Consider the following 21,696-nt stretch of genomic DNA (forward strand, 5'->3'; position numbering starts at 1 on the left):
GAGAATGGCTTATATGAGTTATCCAGTTCATATATCAACTATCCAGTTTGTTTTTAAGAGAGAGAGAGAGAGAGAGAGAGAGAGAGAGAGAGAGAGAGAGAGAGATGAGAGAGAGAGAGAGAGAGAGAGAGAGAGAGAGAGAGAGAGAGAGAGAGAGAGAGAGAGAGAGAGAGAGAGAGAGAGAGAGAGAGAGAGAGAGAGAGAGAGAGAGAGAGAGAGAGAGAGAGAGAGAGAGAGAGAGAGAGAGAGAGAGAGAGAGAGAGGAGAGAGAGAGAGAGAGAGGAGAGAGAGAGAGAGGAGAGAGAGAGAGAGAGAGAGAGAGAGAGAGAGAGAGAGAGAGAGAGAGAGAGAGAGAGAGAGAGAGAGAGAGAGAGAGAGAGAGAGAGAGAGAGAGAGAGAGAGAGAGAGAGACGGAGGGACGCTTCTATGTCTTTTGGAAAGAATGACATATTTTTTATTTTAATCTTTTTTATTATATTTGACTAAGAGGTTGGCCAGTCGACTACGGCTCCTTTCGACCGATTAGTCGACTAATCGACTGATAGGGGTCAGCCCTACTGTACACTAGTGTAAGAACGTGTTTGTCTTTCCACTGGTTATGATCTCAAAGGTCTCAAAGTCAACCTGAAACAGCTTGATCTAACCATGTAGTGAACGGCCAGAAGTCTTCTATCCAATCAATAGAACAAGTATGGCAGCCCCATGAGAGAAACAGCTTAAAATTAGGCTACATCAAAATAATCGTATTTGTTTGTAAAACTGATTATTTAATAATAACTTCGTTTTAGCAAATATAATACATTTTGTATGATCCCATTGATTTCTGGTAATTCTAGAAATCAACAGGATTTTAGAATTCTAGAATCTCTAGGGGGGTGGGCGATATGGCCAAAATATATCACAATATGTCTATACATTTTCACAATATGTATTATAATGCTTTTCTGTGGCTCGACTCGACCCGCTTTAGGTACCTGGTACTTCGTTCCTTTTCCACTGCAGGTAGTACTCCGTTTGTCTCTGTGTGGGGATGCAGGCGGGGCCGCTTGTGTACACTGAAAGCTCCGTGGGCATAGCTATGTCCGAGGGCTTGCAGCAAGCCAGAGTTTAACACAGTTTCAATCGATCAATCAATCAATCAACAACATTAACCAGACTCTCGTGTCTATTCTGCTAAAGCTAACGTTACCTCTCATTGTGTCTATTCTACCAAGCAACCCGGGTTTAACGTTACCTCTCGTGTATATCTGCTGACGTTAGTATTAGGCTAATAAGAACAACAAACTTAACACATCAGCGATCTTGTTGTGACACTAAACTCTCCGCTCGGTGGTAAATTGGGTTGATGTCGGTTTTGTTTCATCAATAAATGAGGCAGAATACACAGTGAATCCATTCTTTTTTGTTTATTGCACTTGGTGCTGTCACAAACAAATCCTGAATGAAATACATCCTTAGCGAGGCAGTAAAGATGGCGGCTTTCTGTTTTTGTTCAGAGGCTCCAACGTGTGACGCGTCTCTCTTCTGACCAATCAGTGGTCTGCAATGTTTCACGTGACTTTTCTGGTACCACTTCTACCCAATAGGGTCGCTTGGAACCGAATAGGGTATATCTGCAGAGCCGCAAGCCCAACGTCTGGGCGCTACTTTATTATTATTATAAAAAACAGCGGTGATGCGGTATTCAGCCAACTCTGCGGTGGGCGTGATGCAACAGCGATACCGCGGTAATTTACATTTACATTTACATTTAGTCATTTAGCTGACGCTTTTATCCAAAGCGACTTACAAGTTCTGTACGACAAGCCATCAGGAAGAGCACAACTCTATCAGCTGAGTAACAATGTTCATCAAAGTGTTGAGTGCTACAGTGTAGGTTAGTTTATTAGGACAAGTGCATGACAGTATGGTTAGTTAGGGTTAGATTTTTTTTTTTATTTTTTTTTTTTTTTTTTAAATTCAGATAGTGGTTGAAGAAGTGAGTCTTTAGTCGACGGCGAAAGATTGGACGTGTTTCGGCTGTCCTAACTGGGGTGGGTAGTTCATTCCACCATTGTGGGGCAAGGACTGAGAATAGGCGACTTCTCTTTGATGACCCTCCCGGAGCTTGGATAGGAGTAGGTCTGAGGCGGCCAGAAGATGCAGAGCGTAGGGGTCTTGAGGGTGTGTAGTTAGAGACCATTGACCGGAGGTAGGCGGGAGCAGTTCCCTTTGCCGCACGGTATGCTAGGTCAAGGGCCTTGAAGCGGATTCGTGCAGCAATGGGGAGCCAGTGCAGGTCCCTAAGAAGTGGGGTGACATGGGCCGACTTCGGTAGGTTTGAGATCAGGCGGGCCGCTGCGTTCTGAATGAGTTGAAGAGGCTTAGTGGCAGTGGCCGGGAGGCCAGCGAGCAGTGCGTTGCAGTAGTCGAGGCGGGAGATGACTGTTGATTGGACGAGGAGTTGGGTGGCTTCTTTTGTCAGGAAGGGGCGTATCCTTCTGACGTTGCTCAGGAGGAATCGGCAGGTTCTGGTTGTCGCTGCGATGTGAGCAGAGAAGTTCAACTGGTCGTCGAGGACAACACCAAGGTTCTTGGCGGTCGGGGACGCGGTCACAGCTGCATTCTCGACTGTGATGGAAAGGTCGGTCAGGGGGGAGGATTTGGCCGGCAGGTGGAGCAATTCTGTTTTGCTTAGGTTCAGTTTGAGGTGGTTGGTCGTCATCCAGGCGGAGATGTCGGACAGACAGGCCGAGATCCGCTCAGAGACGTGGATATCTGAGGGAGGGAAGGAGAGGAAGAGTTGAGTATCGTCGGCATAACAGTGGTAGGAGAAGCCATGAGACGTGATAATGTTACCCAGTGATTTAGTGTAGAGGGAGAAGAGAAGGGGTCCTAAAACCGAGCCCTGGGGGACACCCGTCCGCAGGGGGTGGGTGGCCGACAGGGTCCCTCTCCATGACACTTGGTAGGAGCGGTCATTGAGGTATGATGACAACCATGTCAGCGCAGAGCCAGCCACTCCCATTCCTGCGAGGGCCGCGAGGAGGATCTGGTGGTTGACTGTGTCGAAGGCTGCAGATAGATCTAGGAGAATCAGGACAGAGGAGAGGCCTTTCGCTTTTGCTAAGTGAAGTGCCTCTGTGACCGCAATGAGGGCTGTCTCTGTGGAGTGACCAGTCCTGAAGCCTGACTGATTAGGGTCTAGGAGGTCATTCTGTAAGAGATAAGCAGTAAGTTGGTTGGATACAGCACGTTCAAGTGTTTTAGAAAAGAAGGAGAGAAGAGAGACAGGACGGTAGTTGCCTATGACGGTAGGGTTCAGGGATGGTTTTTTTATGAGGGGCGTGACTCTGGCTTGTTTTAGGGAGGTGGGGACCACCCCCGAGTTGAGTGAGGAGTTGATGGTTGCAGTTAGGAATGGGAGGATGTCTGGTGCTATGGACTGGAGGAGTGGGGAAGGTAGCCGGTCCAGCTGGCATGTAGTCGGGTAATGCGGTTATCGCGGCAGCTCTATGTATAGCACACTGTTTAACTTCTTCAAAAACAATTTACAAAGAAAATAATACAATTCAGAACATCAAAAAGAATATGGCAGTCAATATTTACAGACCAAACATGACCTCTGCAAATCTCTTCAATTTCAATTCGGAAACAGGTTTCCTCATAGTGTCTGCTACCATGTCGTCCTGTTGGACAATAAATCAGTGTCATTCTTTCTTCTCTGATGACAGATCTGATGAAATGATATTTTATATCGACATGTTTACATCTATGTCGGCACACAGGGTTTTTAGCAATCACAATGGTTCCCTGGTTGTCCTCGTAAACAACAGTCTTCATATATACATAGGTGTCCCTCACTTCGAGTAGTTGTTCTAGATAAACACATTCCTGCATTGTCATAGCTAGAGCCATACATTCGGCTTCACAAGTTGATAGTGCCCCTGTGGGCTGCTTCTTTCTGAAACACAGCTGTTTATCTGCTGTACCTTTGAGATAATGAAAAACATGTTTTTCTGTAATCCAATGCTCCTCTGTGGGGTCAGCAAAATGCTGTGACAATTTTACTCACTACAAAACATAGGTCAGGGCGAGTACAGGTTGTCAAACAAATGAGCTTCTCTGTGCATTTTTACATCAGTCAAAACGTTTCAGGATCTTTTCCCCATAATTAAATCATTTAGAACATGGTAAATCATCCACCTCTGTATTTAAACATGGGATCCATTTCTGTATTTAAACATGGAGTACCCTCCTTCAGCATTTAAGCAATTAGCTACGAACCTTACTTTATACTTGTCGTGGCCTTCAATACCCTCCTTGATTGAATACACCCATTTCCCTCCCACTGTCTGTCTGCCCTCTGGTAACTTGGTTAGAGTAAAGGTGTGGTTGTCCTCTAGGGACCTCATCTCCTCATCCATTGCTCTCTCCCATTTACTTGATTCAGGGGACACTATGGCCTCTTTAAAGGTCGGAGGTACCCCACTGACTACTCTGTAGCAGTAATCAATGGTGGTAAGTGTACTGTCATCCTCGTCACTTTCTCTCCGGGCATAGTCTGTCAGATACTTTGGGGGTTTGTGTTCCCTTGAGGGATACCTCCCACTGCTTGAGGCACGTGACGTCACCCTCGGGTGCTCCTCGTCATCGCCCTCTGGGGGTGGCTGACTGTCTGTCTGCACGACCGTGCTAAGTACACTGGGCTGAGGTGTCTCTGTTTCTTCACACCTTACTCTGGAGTCCAGCTCTGGCTCCTCTGTCTGTGTCTCGCTCTCTCTCACATGTTGTCTTTGTGACAAACTTGACTAGCCTGTGTTTCTGCACTCTCCCTTTACCGGGATGATAAACTAGGAAAGCGGGGCTCCCTTTGTCGTGCCCTACAAAGAGTCCTTTTTCACATCTGGACTCGAGCTTTCCCATGTCCTGCAGGTAAGCATGACACACTGATCCAAATGGGTGCATTCTAGCTAGATTACACTTCTTCCCTGTCAGTACTGTATACGGGGTGGTGCCCGTGTGCTTATTAAAGCACCTGTTTCTGGTGTAAGCGGCTTCTTGCACCGCATAATGCCATAGACTCTTAGGTAAGTTACTGTCTACTAGCTTACACCTAGCCATTTCGAAAAGTTTGCGCCATTCCCTCTCTGCCACTCCGTTCTGGTGTGGGGGATATGGACATGGCGTCTCGTGTCTTATCGTGTACCTTCTCAACAGTGATTGGAACTCTCTGTTTGTGAACTCGGTTCCGTTGTCGGACCTCAAGCATCCTACGTTACCATAAGGGGCTACGTCTGCCAGGAATTTCTCCGTGGCCTGGAGTGTGTCACTCTTTGCTTTGAGAAAGTAAACAAACACTGCCCCTGTGCACACATCTGTAAAAGACTGTACACATCTAAAGCCTCCTATGGACTCGTTGCTTACTGGACCGGCTAGATCCGTGTTAACTAGCGCAAGTGGTACCTTTACTTTTTCTGTGGGATTTCTGTTTCTCGATTGAGTAAACTTCCCCGTTTTGCACACTACACATTCTTTGTCAGGTCTACGCTTTTCACCTTCAATGTGCATGCCTTCTGTCACTGCTTGCAGTTTCAGTAAATCCTCGTAATTACAATGACCCATAATCTCATGCCATGTCTTAATACCGTGACTGACCGTCACGCTACACATATCATTATTATCTTTACACTTGTCGTTGTCATTACACTCTGTTTGCAGATAATACATTCTCTGGTACATCTTTATGTTAAACCCTGTACCGTCAGGCTCTACAAGAAAATGTTTACCTTTATCGAAGAATACTTTGGCACCGTTTGCAGTAGCAGCTATTACAGAGAATAGTCCTTGTGGGAACGATGGTACGTAGAGAGCGTTCTTCAACGTCACTGTACACCGGTGCCCCCCACTGTCTGTGAGGCATACCTGTGCGTCTCCTCTCTCTTGCGCCAACCCATAGGTGTGCTTCCCGTCTGCCAGCTCCATGCTGTGTCTCTCCGGGTGGAAAGTGTTGTCAAAGTTCTTGAACCGAGTCCTGTCGTTGATGACGTGGGACGACGCACCTGTGTCCACGATCAGTCCCTTCCTCTGGGCCCGCTGCGCCGGCCTGGCGCCGCACGCTGTCCGCGCCCCGAAAGCGAAGTCTTCTTGCCCCGTTACTCTCCGGGCGTCGTCTCGATCCGTCTCACGTCGACCGTCGCCGCCATCTTGTCCGCTGCCGCCATCTTGTCCACAGCCGCCATCTTGTCCGTAGCCGCCGTCTCGTCCATGGCCGTCATCTTGTCCATGCGCGTATCGCGCGTTCTGGCTGTGTTTCTTCATGCACGCTCTGTCTGTGTGCCCCGTGGATTTGCAGAAGCTACACCAGACAGTCTTTGTGCAGTCGCCTCTCCGATGGCCTTTCTCTCCGCATCGCCAACACGCCAGCTCCGCCGTGGGCCTGGTCTTCTCCCTTGGCGTCGCTCAGCACCCTCTCTCCCGCCTCCGCGGCGGCTGGGTGGGTATCTTCTGAGGCCTCGAAGTTTCTTAACTTGGCCTTGAACTTTCCCAGCGTCATGTCCGCTGAACCGTGTGTTACCAGGAGTGTGAATGGTTTGTACAGCTCCGGTAGTCCTCTCATCACCATTGATTATTCTTGTTTAATTTTATATGTTTGGATCCAGACCCCAGGAAGAATAGTCGCTGCTGAGGCAGTGACTAATGGGGATCTGAAATAAAGAAATAAAAGAAATAAATCACCATCGCCATCATTAGCCCATCGCTTGGTGCTTTTCCTGCACTCTTCAATGCCGTCATGATCTGCTCAGCTCTGTTGACGTATTCGGTCACAGTCTCGGTGTTCCCCTTCTTCAGTGCGGTTAGTGTTATGTAGAGGGCCACGACTCGGGGTCTTCCTTGCCCGATATAATGCTCTCTCAACACCCCCTGGCTTTCTCGGCCTTTGTCTTTAGTGTCGCGGAATATCAGCCCCAAGCTTGTGTCGTCGAGCAGTGGCGCTAACTCACAGTATGCGTCTCAGTAGTACGCTTGTCGTCCAGGGCTTGTGCTTCCGCCGTCAGGTCTCCCGCGGGGGCCGTCAAGATCGTCGTCTTCAGTCCCACACCGTGCATGCAGCATAGCATGCGCTCTTCCCAGAGCTCGTAGTCCTCTGCCTTTCCATTGAATGAGGGCCATTTGCTCCTTCCCTTGGTCGCCATCCTCTTGTTTGGTGGTAGGCGTAGCTTTAGCTCTTGTTGGCCTAGCGTCTAGCCACACGGTGCTCCCGGCGCTAACCTAGCCTATACTTCAGCTAAACTTGCTACCCTTATTATTTCGCCCCTGCGTGATCTGGGCCCATAACCTGTTGACAGAATCTGGCAGTCTGCCAGTGCTGTAACCCTATGGAGATGTTTACCTTCTTTGCAGGGCTATAACTTTTTAAATATTATAGCTATATCGACATTACTATGGCCCATTCAACATCGGGTATCTATCGTTCCGGATGTGGGAACGTTATATTTTTTCATTCATACATTGTCGTGTTAATACCGTTGTGAATATAAGTGTTTTTAAGGTTTTCTGCAGTTATTCCTAAAACGCAAGTTATAGGCCCTGACGCATATGATAGATTATGATTATCGATTGGTGTTTCTTTCCTATACACGCTATATTAAAAAATTCAAATGTATATGATCGGTATACATTATGCTTCATCATGCGTGAAGGAAAGGGGGGGGGGGAGTTTATAATTCCTTGATCGTCAGTAGCGTCTTTTTTTACTATGGGTTGATACGTTGATCAGATGGATTGCCGTGAAATGAATAAACAATCGGGCTGAAAAGAACGTTAGATTCCTCTTACCGTTCGCCGATGAGACTGGAGGAAAGATATTCCAATTATTTGACGTCGATCTGCTAGATCCATTTCCCGTTTGTATTGCGTTTAGAAAGCGATCCCAATGCACTCAAGTGTGTATCTAGATCCACGCTACAAGATATTACTGCCGGAGCAATTTCTTCGATGCACCGAGCGCCACTTCCGGTTTGGCTTGGAGTGTAACTCGCCCGACATCCACCAGGCGGCGGTATTGAGGCGTTGCAATATCAGACAGGGTCCAGCTGCAGCACCATGCCATGGTGAAAAAAATTAAATATTGATCCCAAAAACTAGTTTATTCGTTGTTGGCGCACAACGCATGGCGGGCAATAACGAGTATACACGTTTTTGGCGCACAATGTGTTAACACATTGACGGCCACAGGGATTAGACGGGCCCCACTCTATACAGCCAGCATATCATTTCATTGTGCGTGAGGCTGTTTGTAGAGCTAAATCTATACTTTAGATTATTGCTATCTGTCCATTCTCATTGTCAATTGACACTATAAACCGTCCCTTCAATATGCCTTAAACGAATTTTTTTTTCATCAATACGTTCCCATTTTATAGCGTCTTGAATATGAACGTTATAGCAGAATGTTCTGGGATATTTCTTGGAACCAGAGATACAGGGCGCTAAGCTAATAACGTTAAATCGAATGGCGTTTCGGCCATAGACAAGCTAGAGATAAAAATCAAAATGCATTTGAGCGGTATCATGGTCCACCATGAATGCATGTAGGGGGGGGGGGGGGGTGACAGGGGACGTTGTTTCTGATTATTGATTACCAATAACGGCATTAGCCTCAGTAGCCTAATTCGCTGACCGGGTGGATTGCTATCAAAACAAGACCCGATTGGGCTGTAATTGACGTCAAATAGCTCTTACCTGTGGCCGGTTGGACTGCAAAAATGGAATAAAAGCCAAAACAACCTAGCCACGGACATATCCGTGGTTGGCCCTCAACCGTTGGATCCGAAACACGGACATGTCCGTGGTTGGCCCCGAATGTGTTAAAGGGCCAACAACGTATATACGTTATTGACTAGTTTTTGCTTTTATTCCATTTTAATATCCTACTCAATGTCACGGAGCTGTATGTCACAAGGCTTCTATCCTCACTACAGCAGACCAGTGGGAGGCATAGTCTAGCAACGTTCAAGACAGGGTAGGGGAGAATTGAAGGGGAGAATTGGCTATACGAAATTGGGATGGGAGAAAAATAGAAAAAATAAAAATAAAGAATAAGGAGAAAAAGTGGATAAAAAAAAGAAGTAAAAATTAAGGCTGGGCTTTTATTTGAGAAACAAGTTCTGTTTTTCTTTTCATTCTAGAAAGAGGTTTGTCGCTGCCCCTTTTTTTGTGTGCCAGTGCTCGATTATGCCGATGTATTTTACATGAATGCCTGTTCTACCTCATTGCATATGCTATTTATTACTGGCTGTTGATCACTCACGCATCATTGTACTTTATATGCCATGGTAGGCTGGCTGTCTGCTCGTTGGCTTCTCCATTGGTTTACCTTTATTTATAAAGCACTTATTGGTCTGTTACCTTTATATCTCTGAACATATCCATAATCTCACTATCTCTGATAATCGATTTTACAGCTTGCGATCTCAGGATTATCTTTATGCCTCAGTCCCCAGAACTTGTACGGAGTTTGGGAAGAGGGCTTTCATGTAAAAGTTTATAAAATAGCTCTTACCTGTGGCCGGTTGGACTGCAAAAAGGATTTCCCAGTTATCGATCGCCATCTGGTAGATCCATATGTCCATTGGCTGATGCTATAATCCTTTACTGCATACTGAATTCAGCGTCCCAAAAATGTCAGACCTTGCAATCAAAAGTTAGGGGGCGCACTGAAATTATGGCAAGGGTTATTAGCCCCCTAACTTTTGATTGCAAAGTCTGACATTGACCCCCTTTTCAGGAGTTGACCTAGAGCCCACCAAGGTCATGCATATCAAGTTTGGTCAATGTCAGACCTTGCAATACACTGTAAGGCACTGTAAGGCTACTGTCCTGCCTCACTTCCAGTGATGAAGCTAAGCTATGCTAACGGAGCGTCTATTCCCAAAGCTAAAATGCACGCACAGAGACAAAAAAGGTATGCATCTTCTTGTCTAACTCCAGGGAAGATGTTAAATAAGCTAATTTCCAAAAAAAGTGGAGTTCCCCTTTAACAGCGAACACTGCATTATCGAGACAGCGCCCCTATGAGGATCTGGCCGGTAATGCACTTTTCCGAATTCCAAGAGTAGGGTAAATCTGCAGTGCCGCTCGGTGACATTGAGTAGGATATTAAAATGGAATAAAAGCCAAAACAACCTAGCCACGGACATATCCGTGGTTGGCCCTCAACCGTTGGATCCGAAACACGGACATGTCCGTGGTTGGCCCCGAATGTGTTAAAGGGCCAACAACGTATATACGTTATTGACTAGTTTTTGCTTTTATTCCATTTTAATATCCTACTCAATGTCACGGAGCTGTATGTCACAAGGCTTCTATCCTCACTACAGCAGACCAGTGGGAGGCATAGTCTAGCAACGTTCAAGACAGGGTAGGGGAGAATTGAAGGGGAGAATTGGCTATACGAAATTGGGATGGGAGAAAAATAGAAAAAATAAAAATAAAGAATAAGGAGAAAAAGTGGATAAAAAAAAGAAGTAAAAATTAAGGCTGGGCTTTTATTTGAGAAACAAGTTCTGTTTTTCTTTTCATTCTAGAAAGAGGTTTGTCGCTGCCCCTTTTTTTGTGTGCCAGTGCTCGATTATGCCGATGTATTTTACATGAATGCCTGTTCTACCTCATTGCATATGCTATTTATTACTGGCTGTTGATCACTCACGCATCATTGTACTTTATATGCCATGGTAGGCTGGCTGTCTGCTCGTTGGCTTCTCCATTGGTTTACCTTTATTTATAAAGCACTTATTGGTCTGTTACCTTTATATCTCTGAACATATCCATAATCTCACTATCTCTGATAATCGATTTTACAGCTTGCGATCTCAGGATTATCTTTATGCCTCAGTCCCCAGAACTTGTACGGAGTTTGGGAAGAGGGCTTTCATGTACTCTTCAAAAAACTCTGAACCTACAGTCACCTTGCCTGATTTTAAAGTATCAATTTGGTTGTTGTTTCTCTCTGAATCAATCAACTGAGTTCACCCCTGTCATAGGAGGGTGTGAATCTAGCATCTGGTAGCTTTTCTCCTGCTAATTAGTCCAATCAACTGTCAGAGGCCAGCCTCCTACAGGTGTGGGACATTATTCATTAGGGATTTAAGTTAGTTTATCCAAGCGCCGGCGAAGCGCCGGCGACCGACTAAGACAGACAAAGACGTGGAGTTTTCCTGCTGGAGTTTTCCGAGGAGGCAATTTCTGGTCTTGCCTTGTTAGCTTCCAGGCTTACCCGGCTAGCCCGACCTACTGGTTTTAGCTCTTTAGTTAAACCTTCAATTGGCTTCATACACGTAGCCTTTAGCAGTTGATCCATAGCATTTTATTTTTATTTTTTTTATACATTTCTTTTCCCGGTCTACCACCACCACCTGGGTAAGTATGTCTCCTTATTCTCTCTGTGCCTCTCTGCTAGAAAGGTTAACTCTGTTAGAGAGTCGTGTCCTTGAACTTGAGTCAGGAAAACAGCCAGCTTTTAGGGCTGTACCGGATGCTTCGAACTTCGAAGCTTCAATGCTTCGATCATAATGTTGACATTCGAATTCTAAATCAACATTCGAAAGGCGGGCGCCTTCTTGTACGCTGTGACCTGCTGGGGCAGCGGACTGAGAGCAGTGGACACAACCAGGCTGGATAAGCTGGTCAGGAAGGCCAGCAGCGTGGTTGGGGTGGAGCTGGACTCTCTAGCGAGGGTGGCGGAGAGGAGGAGCCTCGCTAAACTCCAGGCCATCAGGGAAAACCCCACCCACCCACTATACACAGACTTGGCTGACAGGAGGAGCATGTTCAGTGCTCACACTACCCAAATGCAGCACTGAACGGCACAGGAAGTCCTTCATTCCAACAGCCATCAGACTATATAATGCATTACTGTGCCTCACTGCATCACTGAGCACAGAGCGGCAGCTCAATAGTGGCAGGAGGACGTGACTAGCGGCCTCCAGGCTCCACAACAGGGGGCAGCGACGGCTGCCAGACATTGATCTAGGACTTATAGGAACCCAAGGAGGACAATACACTACCTGAAGCATACTGCACCTTGTGACACTGTGAATACTGGAATACATATTTCATTTAGTTAGATTTAAATTATAATTGTATTGACCAAATTGTTTACACTGCTTCCCCCATGCTCAGTATATTCTTACTGTATTTATTTCTGTATATTTTATTTCATTTCATTTTATTCTATTTTACTCTACTTGATTTGATTTGTGTTATTATTCTAATTTGTGACCTGTCCTGTCTAAATGTTTAAATGTTGAGCGATTTGCAGTGTCAAATTTCCCACGGAATAATAAAAGTATTTCTATTCTATTCTAAATTAAAAAAAATTATAATTTTTTTTATTTAATATTTTTTAATCTTTTTTGTATATGTCTATTCAATCTGTTTAAACCAATGGGATTTTTCTTCACAGTTGCAGATCAAGTTTAGGCTACACTAATATTATAATATTATACTTTAAGACGTCACCATCACTTTTGTACCAACCGTGCCCTTATTGGATTATTTATATTTGACGAAACTGATGAGTTATATTCATTAAAGAAAGTTGATTTAATAAAAAAAATACAAATTTAATCAGATTAATCACTTTATTCAAATTGAGGATTTAGTTAAAAAAAGGTTTTACAATAGAAGCTTCGAATGTTAAAAAATGACATTTTGACATGACATTCAAGCAAGGTCTTCTACTCTGGAGAGTCCCAGACATAGTGCTCAGGACATGGCCTTTGCGCCCGATACGGGGAGGCAGTGTAACCGCTCTGTCTCGATCTAGACCAGCGTTTCCGTTAGCCGGTAATTACCGGTATTTGACCGGCAAAATCTGTTGAAGTCCGACTCCGACATATTTAATCTCTCCGGTCTTAATGTCCGGTGAAAATAATTCCCTCTAAGCACAATTTGATTATTTGAATTGTATTAAAATAGGCTAAAATTAAATAGCCTATGCGATGAACGAAACAATCATTACATTTGTTTCATCGTTGCTTCACCAAGCAGGTATAATAATGACACCGCTGTGTCAGCGGGAACTTGCTGCTAGATTTGCGACTGCATGCAGCTGCAGAGCCGCAGAATCCACCATAACCCACCCATCTGTACCGGCAGAGTGCAGTACTCCAATTCAGCCATTGGCAATTCAGCTGTTGGGTGGGGGGCGCTGTTGAGCGGTCCCAAGATGGAGCCTGAATACAGCTGAATCTGCTGCTCTGCAGCGCCATACTCCCGCAAATAGGTTGTTGGGAGGTGGAGAGTCATCACGCAACCATGATAATGTTGCCGTCTCTCTCTGCCAAATTTCTCAGTTCTTCGCTTGATATAATTAATACAAATGTCCAATATAACGGAATTCGTTAGCTCATAAAAATGTGATTATAACAGACTGCTGTTTATTAATGTCGGGCGACTGCCCACAGACACCTATTTGATTTAAAGTCTGCAGCAGCACGGAGTCTCGGGACTTATTTTATTTGGAATATAATGACTATACGCAAAAGTAGCCTAGTTTTAAGTTAAAATATTATAAATCTTGAGGATGTCATTCTTTATATAGCCTACCTATCAATTGTTTTTAAGCTCAATAAACTCTGACCGGAATTTCTCTTATTTGACCGGTAGATTTAAATCTACCGGACCCTGAGACCGGCAACAATTTTTTCTAACGGAAACCCTGATCTAGACACTTGCTCCGCAACCTGATCTTACACGTGTTGCGGGTTCCGGTCCCAGCACACAGCGGTCTCCACTGAAACCCTGTCTACCTGTCCTTGTGATTGGTGACTCCATCACCCGGCATATTAAGCTAGGCAAGCCAGCCGAGATTAAATGTTTTGGGGGAGCCAGAGCTACCGACATTGAAGCCAACCTGAGATTTCTGGCGAATAGCATAGAAAAGGGAAAAGATAACACCCACTGAAGATACATTTTAGCATATTGTTATACACGTCGGAAATAATGACCGTAGGATGAAAGTCTCTGAGGTCACAAAGATTAACCTAGTTAGGCTTTCTGACCTCGCCAGAAAGATGAGTCGGCATAGAGTAATCTTCTCTGGCCTGTAAACAGGCATGATGATGAGTTCATGAGTAGGACAGCTTCTCTACACCGATGGCTGGACAAATACTGTAGGGCTTAGGGTTCGTGGATAACTGGTCCTCTTTCTGGGGGCACCCTGGCTTGCTGAGAAAGGACGGCGTGCATCCTAACATGCAAGGCGCCTCTCTCTTATCTAGAAATATAGACAAGATTATAGCTTTGGGCTGACAGCCACCCCACAAGCATGCCAGGGTACAGGCTCGTAGCGAGCCTGCTAGTCATGCTAAACCGATGGAGCCTGCCAATCCCTATACCTTTCCTAACCGTGCTGGGTCCCTCCCCAGGCTCCCCACTCCTCTCTTTCTATCTCTATCCTTAACCCGGTATATCCAATCTAAACTAGAATATTTCATTACGCTCATCCTTGTGCGATAAACCATGCCAACTTAATTGCGATTAAACCTACCCGCATGGCTGAAAATCGCTCTGTTAAATATACAGAGTGCGTGAAGGTTGGCCTTATCAACATTCGCTCTCTGCCAACCAAAGCTCTTTTGGTAAATTAAACAGACCATAGTCTCGACTTATTGGGCCTCACTGAGACATGGCTTAAACCTAATGACTTTCTGCCCTTAAACGAGGCGTCACCCCCTAATTTTAGTAGCTTCCAAGAAAGGAGGCGGAGTTGCTCTAATTTACGACTCTTAACACTTTGAGCGCCATGCCTGGTTTTCCGCTTTACCGCTTGAATGCCACCATCGGCGCCAATGTTAACGTTAATATCGCCTAATCTATGTTTTAAATTATGGCTATGTGTCTAATCTGCCCATCGCATTATCAAAGACTATTTTCCAGTCAGTGCTGTGAAGGCAGATTTTTTTTTTATCGCGTCGTTTCCGTTTCAGAGCAGTTAGAAAAGCCCCCGTTTTGATATAAAAAACAGCTCATTCTGGAGCATTCTATGAAAATCGTCTTTTAGTGGAATATTCCACAACGTTGATATTCGTCTGCCTTTTTATGAATCGTTTTCAAATAAACGCTAGATGATCAATATTATATGTGCACGCAAGCACATTACGGCCGCGCACTGATAATCGCTCCGTTGATTTCCTCACGGACTTTTACAGTGAAACCGAAAGAAAACATTTCACAAAACAGCTTATAACTTCATCAAACTTACTCTGATTATCCTACCACTGATAACATAGAGTCCTTACCTGACATCAGATGGTATCCAACTGGTATATTCCAATTCCTGATCACCATTCGAAAAAATTGATACGTGTATGGATCCAACGCGATACAGTAGAACTCCATGATCCACGGGGCTCTGAGGCTCCAGAATGAACTCTGGTAACCCCGGCTGGATCAGTGAACTGGAAAATGTGGAGTACCGGATTTTTTTCCCCATTCATTTTCATTGAGTCCATTCCAAAATCACTTATGTCATCTGGGAGACGACAGGGGGCGCTTTTTTCCACAGTGATCGCTGGCGCCCCTCGGCTATACTCGGGTAGGCTCGGGTGATGCAAACATTTTTCAGATCGCAAAAAAAAAAAAAAAAAAAAAATCCGAGAAATCTCATGAGTGGCATTCTACGTCACTATTAAAAACCAGAGAAATTTCGTGAGTGGCACTCAAAGTGTTAAGCACAACTTTACATCCGACGCAAACTGTAAGTGTTCCTCGTTTGAGGTACTCCTGTTGCGTCCCTCTCCCCCCAACAGAAAGTGTGACGGTCTGATTCCAACCTCCACTGCATCCTTTGTAATGGCTGTCCTTTACCGCCCCCCAGGCCCTTACACCCTCTTCCTTTCCACTTTCATCTCTGAGCTTGTTACACGCTCAGATAACATATTAATTGTTGGTGATTTTAACATTTATTCCAACAAAACTCTAGATCCCCTAAATAAGGCTTTTACCGACATCATTGACTCTGTCGGTCTCATTCAAATCGTTAACCAACCCACTCACTTTTTTTATCTACTTTTCCTTCTCCTTTTTTCTGTATTTTTCTCCCATCCCAATTTAGTCGTTATGCCAATTGCCCCCTCCCCTTCCTGGTCGTTGCGCGCATTTGCTCCCCACTTGCCGGTCTAGGGAGGGTTGATAGATATCATCACATGTCCCTTCCGATACATGCAGAGTCAGCCAGCCGCTTCTTTTCACCTGACAGCGAGGACTCTCACTGGGGGAGCCTAACGTGTGGGAGGCTCACACTACTTCCCTCAGTTTCCTCCCTCGCTGAGCAGGCGCCCTGACCGACCTGTAGGAGTAGCTGTTTACAACGACCAGGATACACACCCTGCTGGCTTCCCACCCGCTAACACTGCCAATTGGTTAGTATGGACGACGACCAAGCCAGAGGTACCGCTGACAGCTGGATTCGATACCAGTGTCTCTGCGGTGGTAGGCAGGTGCTTAGTCCGCTGCGCTACCCAGCCGCCCCTGGTGGGAACACCCTTGACTTAGTCCTAGCCTGCGGTCTCACTGTGTCAGATTTGACCGTTTCTCCCTATGTTTCTGCTCTCTCAGACCACTACCATATCAAATTTCAAATTGATTTGACGGTTTCTCGACCAGACAGTGTAGATGAGTCGTATTGACACCTCAACTGTCCCAATTCTAGTTAACTGCCTACCAGACACCCTCTCTCCCTTCCTCTCTTACTCTGGCCCCCCTGATCTCTTTACAGATAAACTTAACGCCGCCCTTCGTAACACGCTCGACATTGTCGCTCCCCTTGAGCCTAAAATTAAACGTGCTCCGCAAAAACAAACTCCCTGGTTTACGGAGGAAACTCGCTCCTTTAAAAAGGCATGTTGCAAACTTGAACATAAATGGCGTTCGACCAAACTCGAAGTGTTCCGCCTTGCCTGGAATGATAGTTTACGTAACTACAAAAAGGCACTCTCACTTGCCAAAACCCCATATTTTTCCAGGCTCATTAACGAAAACAAAAACAACTCAAAGTTTCTGTTTGACACGGTTGCAAAACTTACTCAGAAACAACCAACTGCCCAAAACCATGCGTTCTCGGCTAACAAATTCATAAAATTCTTTACCAAGAAAATTAATAATAATAATAATAACTTCATTTTATATAGCGCCTTTCAGAAGACCCAAGGTCGCTTTACATAGGGGAAAATGTATCTCATAAGAGATGAAATAGTTGGCGTACTCAACAATCAAGAGTCCCTCCCAACCTCTGATGGGCTTTCCCCCTGACTTTGAATCCAGCCATACGCTATGCTGCCTTGAAAACGTCTCACTTAGTGCCCTCTCTAAATTGGTTGGCGTGGCTAAACCCTCAACCTGTCTGTTTGACCCTCTTCCAGCAACTCTCATCAAAAAAACTTCCCAACTCTAGGCCCTGCCCTACTCAATATCTTCAACATCTCCTTGTCTACGGGCGTGGTACCCCTGGCCTTTAAATCAGCCGTCATTAAACCACTACTTAAAAAACCGAACCTCGAGCCTCTAATCTTGAAGGGCTTTTCAAAATGCTATAAAAACGGAAATTAACCGATTAAAAAAAAACAATCTGTTTCGACAATGTTGACTGCATACAAGTCATTGATAAGCGACGGGCAGATTAGACACATAGCCATAATTTAAGACGGAGATTATGCGTTCACAACGCTATCATTGAAGTGGGTGCTGGCATTTAACCACGTTTTACCATGTTCACCAGTGGTAATCAAAGTGTTAATGCAGATACAACTGAGATGTTAATTGTTGGCCCCCCAAACCACACGGGCCTGTTTGAGGACATCTCCCTCAACTTTGATACTCGTCATGTATCCCAGAGCTCCACCATAAAAAACCTCAGTAATTTTTTATTCCTCCCTCTCATTTAATGCACATATAAAACATTTCACCAAAATGGCCTTCTTCCATCTTCGTAATATCGCAAGAATTCGCCCCATTTTAACTCTGGCTGATGCTGAAACCATGCTTTTGTCTCATCACGTCTAGACTACTGTAATGCACTTTTTTCAGGCCTACCTAATTCAAGCATAAAAAATCTTCAACTCGTGCAAAATGCAGCTGCACGGATTCGAACTAAAACTAGAAACTTTGATCACATCACACCAGTTTTGTCCGCCTTACACTGGCTTCCTATTCAAGCCCGATCTGACTTTAAAGTGCTACTCCTCACCTTCAACATTTTAAATGGGCTTGCACCGCTCTATCTATCCGATCTCATCTCTCGATACTCGCCCACTCGTGCTCTGCGCTAACAAAATGCGGGGCTTCTATCGATTCCTAGGGTTAAAAAGAAATCTGCCGGCTACAGAGCCTTTGTCTACCGCGCTCCCTACCTGTGGAACAAATTACCTGCCGTTGTCAGGGGCGCCTGCTCTGTTGAAGCTTTTAAATCCCTGCTTAAGACCCATCTTTTCTCTCTCTCCTTCAACCTACCCTGATCTCACCTGGTCGGGGACTGACCCTTAGATTAATCTGTCTAGTTTAGTTAGGATGTCTATTTGCTCCCATGTCTGGTTTTCTGCAGACATTGGAGAACCTTTTTAACCTCTGTCTCTGTCTCAACCAGTCCCATGGAACAGCTTCATACCGCCTTCTGTCTGGCCTGCAGTGCTGAACCTTCTGAGTGGCAATTTTCCTATATACTATGATTCTACTGTCACCATGCATGGATATGCTCACTACATGTATTTATTGCTCCATCTCCGCCCACTACAAACATGGGAACTCTCTAACCCCCCCCCATCTCTCTGACTGGTTGTCTCGTATTGCTGACCAAGGTGGTGGATGTCTCGGGTCTTGGCCAAGATTGCAGTGACTGTTCTACGTGCACCACCGAGGCCATGGATCAGCTTCTTACTGTCTTCTGTCTGTGGTCTGAGTTCATTGCTGGATTAAGTACTTCTATTCTATTCACATAATATGCTTACTATCTATTCTATTCACATATATGCTTACCACTTGTATCTATTGCTATGTCCGCCCATCACAATCACGCGAACTGACTAACGCCTGTCCTGTCTCCCCGTCTCCCTGTGAGTGGCTGTCTCGGAGTGATGATCGGAGTGTTGGACATCCCGTGATGATTACCGGGACGATGCGACCCTCTCTGCACCGCCCCTTTGCCTCAAATAGATCCACTATCTATCTATCTAGGTCGTCCTCGGACGGGCCCTCCATCGGTGCTTCCAGTCATCCCGATCCTCCATGCATCTGGCTAGCTCGCCGGTGCATTCTGTTCCTGCATCTCTCCTGAGTACGTCCACGTAGGTTAATGTGGGGCGTCCTCGTGATCGATGCCCGTGTGTTGGTTCCCACAGCACAAGTTTGCTGGTTGGCATCTCATGATGTCTCTGGCAGTGACCTGCCAGCCTCATTCTCCTGACTGCCACTTTCTCGCTCACCCTTAGCACCCCCCCATACAAGTTTGCATTAGTGACATGCTCATCCCTGTTGATGTTGAGCACCATGCATCATTCTGGTGTAGCACCCATCCAAGGACTTCTGCAGGGTCCAGCATTCACTGCCATACAAAAGGACAGACTCAACTGTTGCATGAAAGAAGTTGAGCTTGATTTGACGGGGGAGGTTGGATTTCCACACACTGGTCATGCCGTTCAGAGCCCTCCACGCAAGCGCCTTCCTCACTTTAAGGTCTTGCTCGGACGAGTTGACCCACAAGCCCAGGTATTTGAAAGTATACCGACTTCCTTTAGAGCAGAGCCTCCTGTTGTCCTTAGAGGTGGATGATCCGGGAGGATGTTATACATTATGACCTCGGTTTTCTTGGCATTTAGCCTAAGGCCAACCTTGGCGCACTCCGTCTCCACTCTGCACAGGAGTTCCTGTGCCAGCTCCACGTGGTCAGAGAGCAGGCTGATGTCGTCCGCGTAGTCAAGGTCTGTTAGGACTATGGCGGGGTGTCGTCTCGATCTCCTTGGGGTTATTGTGAGACCAAGTTCCTGCTCCCGTCCATTGATGGCCTTCCTGAGCGCATAGTCGAGGACTATGACGAAAAGGAAGGGGGCAAGGGTGTCCCCTTGCATCACTCCAGCCAGGATGTCAAATTCTTCACTGTTGCCGTCTCGGGTTACCACCTTGGCCCTTGTATCAGCTCTATCTTTAATCTTTCTAAATGTTCAGTTGCTATCGCATGCACTTATCTGTGTTTCACCACACATATGAGTGCATGCTTACTAGGGATGGGTACCGAATTCGGTACTTTTGAGTAGGGATGGGTACCTTTCACATTTGAACCGATACCGGTACCGGTACCTGTGAATCGATACCGGTACCCAACAGTACCTTTTTTCGGTACTTTAGTCTCAAGAAATTTAATTTACCTACCTCAGTCGTAAAAAATTAAATCCAAACTTCAAATAACTACAATTTCGACAGTTTTTGGCTTGTCATTGCTCCGACTGCTTTGTTGTTGAATCAAGTCAAATCCTAGGTAAGCATATATTGTGCGTGTGAACGTTGACATGAAAAAAAAAAGGAAGAAAAAAATTTATAATTTTTTTTTTTTAATTTTTTCTTTTTTTTTTTCGGTTTCTCACTTGATTCGATACTCGGTACTACCGACGTGTTTCGGTTCGGTACCTCAAAAGTATCGAATTCGGTACCCATCCCTACTTTTGAGGTACCGAACCGAAACACGTTGGTACTACAGAGTATCGATTCAAGTGAGATACCGAAAAAAGATTTATTTTTATTTTTTTTATACTTATTTTTTATTTTTTTTACCTTTTTTTTTCTTTTCATGTCAACGTTCACACGCACAATATATGCTTACCTAGGATTTGACTTGATTCAACAACAAAGCAGTCGGAGCAATGGCAAGCCGAAAACTGTCGAAATTGTAGTTATTTGAAGTTTGGATTTTTTCTTTTTACGACTGAGGTAGGTAAAAAAAAATTCTTGAGACTAAAGTACCGAAAAAAGGTACCGTTGGGTACCGGTATCGATTCACAGGTACCGGCCGTATCGGTTCAAATGTGAAAGGTACCCATCCCTAATGCTTACCAACTGTTTGCCTGTTTTACTGCAACACTACTATCACCGACATCTAAGAAGGGAGTTCCCCCCTTGAATGGCCCTTCTAAAGTTTCTCTCCTCCACTTGCCTGTGGTGCATTTTTTCCTATTGCTAGGTTTTAGTGCGTTTTTTTTTTTGGACTTTATGGTGTTTTTGTTTTGTTCTTGACTTATTGTGATGTTTCTTCTTGACTTGTTTAAAGAAGACGTGTCTGGCCCATGGGGACATTAACGTGTGTTGTCGGGCCTTACAAATAAATTTGATTTGATTTGAATAGCAGTGTCCGAGATCAAATGCCGGTTTGGCAACATGAAGCGAAGGCGTCGGATACTGAAATGTAGTTTCCAAAACACGTTGATGCCATAAGCTTCTGATGCTCTCAAACTTCGATTATTCAGTTCCACATCCACGCACAAGAAAGCCACTGACCACAACGTAATATTAACTATTTAATGTCCAATTCGGGTTATACACTTTCACGTTTCCTAATTATATAGAGTGAGATTAATTAAGTTTATCCAGGGAAAGAGAGAGAGGTCTGAAAACTGTCTGGCTTCACTCTAATCACTCGGCCTGACTGCCGGTACAATCTGCGTTATTTTC

The sequence above is a fragment of the Notolepis coatsorum genome, assembly GCF_963971535.1.
Source record: "Notolepis coatsorum genome assembly, chromosome: 7".
Lineage (NCBI taxonomy): Eukaryota > Metazoa > Chordata > Actinopteri > Aulopiformes > Paralepididae > Notolepis > Notolepis coatsorum.